Consider the following 2,873-nt stretch of genomic DNA (forward strand, 5'->3'; position numbering starts at 1 on the left):
GAGTACTATTCAATTATTCTTAAGAGGATCAGTAGTCGTTTCCAATTTACTACCTAAATTCAGTCCTAAGATAATTGTCAGATTAATTCCTTTGTGTCTTACTAAATCTTTAGCATCAGAATTCCAATCTGGGCACTATCTGAACCCACACACAAGTTCACGACTGCCTTTTAGAATTTCTAAACTTATACAGGTTGTGATCACTGAGGCCCAGTCCCAAGACGTGTTAGGAGTACTAACATATGCAATGCCTTTACATCATTAGCAATAGAAATCAAGCTTATCCCCACACCTGCCATTGGGGGACCTATCTTGATAGAACCCAGGGCAATCATGAAATTCTTGGTTTCAAAGCACTGTCCTCAAATGAGCATTACAGCTCACGTCTCTGATGTATCCAGCTTTTTCTCAGTTCCTAGCCCCAACAGCTAGTATGCAACTGGTGAGGGCTGACCCTTGGCCACTGTCAGGGTGGTCAGCAGCACCAGCTATGGTCTTCTCCAGCAAGGCTCAAGTGTCTGGACCCGATGTTGTCATATGTGGACAGTTTCTCTGACCTGGAACTGGTGAAATGACTCAGTGGTCCCCAGAACATAGGCTATTGCCAGCTGTGACAAGACTTCTTTCTGTATTACCTGTAGTTCTTTTATCTTGGTATACAAATCATTTTTATTACTGTGACATGTTGGTTCAGTAACATCATCTAATACAGTCAAAGGAGCTGAGGCCCCATATCAGATCTCAAAGGGGGTAAGGCTGTATCTCAAAGGGATATTTCTTGCTCTGATGAGAGCAAGAGGGAAGGAGTGCCACCCAGTCTGTGCCAGTCCCAATGGTTAATTTGGTCAGGGTCCCTTTTAGGGTTCTATTTATTCTCTCTACCTGTCCTGAGCTTTGAGGTCTGTAATGTAATTTCCAATCGATGTCTAAATGCCTGGCGACACCCTGGATTACCTTGGCAATGAATGCAGGGCCATTGTTTGACCTGATTACCTTGGGCACTCCAAACTGGGGGAAGATTTCTTCCTGTATCTTCTTGATGACTAGTGAGGCCATCTCCTGCTTGGTGGAGAGAGCTTGTATATATTCCTGACAAGGTATCTACAGGCACTCCTGGTTTATCTCAGCGAAGTTAAGTTCGACTTCCCACTAAACTGCCTTGGTCTCTGTGCCCTGTTTGCCTGTTAAGCTTTCACTTGTGACATAACTTACAGTTTTCTACTGTCTCTCTGGCTAAAGTCCTAAAGTCTATTACATATAACGTAACTACTTGGATGAGCTTCTTATCCCCCTAAATGAGTCCATTTGAGTCTTTTGTTTATTCTCTGGGGAGTATTGTTTTCCCCTAAAGTGTGTCATTGTCCTTCCTCTTCTAAGCAATTTGGGCCTTTTCTTTTGTTGTACATTCTAAGTGAGGCCATCCCTTTGTTCAATCCCAGTTTCCAGTGTCTGTCTCTTGCAGGCCTGCAACCAGGATAGGCTCCTCCATAGCCATATCTCAAGCCACTTGATCTGCTTTGTTATTGCCTCATGCCACTGGATCTCTTCCCTCCTGATATCCTGGGCAATGAATAATACCCACAGTTGCTGGCTTCATCAGGGCATCCAAATGAGGGCAAGGGATAGGGGCAGACAGGGATGACCATGAACTAGTGGGTTACCTGGCCCACACCAAGGTACACATTTCTTCAGGTAGTCCATAAGCTTTACTACCTTATATTCCTACAATGGACCTCAGAGCTTGTTTGGAGGTTCTAGCAGGAGAGCGGAGCTACTCATATGCCCTTGACCAAAGACCCATCCAGTGAACCAAAACCACAATCATCACAGTTCAACCCAAAGCAAAATCAAACTCTAATTGTCCATTGTCTGGGATCCACTTACAATCTACTAGGCTCCTCCAAGAACGTAGGACACTTATTGAGCTCTGCCCTTTGTAGCACACACCTTGTCTTCTAGATTCCAGATGCCTATACTCCACTGCTGCTGCTGTGCTTGCTGGTCATCTCATGGTACTGGCATCTCCAAAATGCTACTCACTTCTGCTGCAACTATGCTTCACCAATAGCCTCTCACAGCCTCTCTTCATCATAGCAAGCCTCAAATCCTTTGCATGACACCTTCAGTCCTAGACATCTACAACTAGAAATTCTCTCAAAAAAGGTTGCAAAGCTAGCTGGGCAACAACAAGAAATAGGTGTGCTAGGGGCAAAAGTAGCCATGATATTACAAAGGCTTGAAAGACCAACGGCAGAGGAAGCAAGAGAACAGGAAGTGCTTAATTGTGAATCTGTGGTGCCTGATAAAATCGAGGCTGAAGACAGACAGCCCATTGAACATACAGCACCCCCTCTCACGGACCTTACTGAGGCAGGTTCACCATCTGCACTATCTTTCCCAGCGGCCCGGGAACAGAGGCCTGAAAATGGTTTGCAAGAGCAAACAGGAATTTCAGGTCCGAATAATAGGAAGCCGGACCGTGCAGAGCCTCCTCGCTCTTGCAGCTCTCCTCACCTCAAGCCAAAGGCTCCCCAAACGGACCCAGCGCTGCTGCCCCAGCACTTCACTTCACATACTGATGCAAGATTGGCCCGACCCTGCGATCACATCTATTCCTCCATTACCCGGGATCAAAGATTTCAAGATATTCTGAAAATACCATACCAGCTGGACTTAAGAAATGAACCAGCGAGAGAAGATCTGAAGCATATTGTTATAGATGGCAGTAATGTTGCAATGGCCCATGGTCTGAACAAGTCCTTTAGTTGCCGTGGCATAGCCATTGCAGTTGAATATTTTTGGAAGCTCGGCCACAGAAACATCACTGTGTTTGTCCCACACTGAGAACCAGTCGGCATCCTGATGCCACAGAA

This window comes from Rattus rattus, chromosome 6 (genome assembly GCF_011064425.1).
Source record: "Rattus rattus isolate New Zealand chromosome 6, Rrattus_CSIRO_v1, whole genome shotgun sequence".
NCBI classification, from domain to species: Eukaryota; Metazoa; Chordata; class Mammalia; order Rodentia; family Muridae; genus Rattus; species Rattus rattus.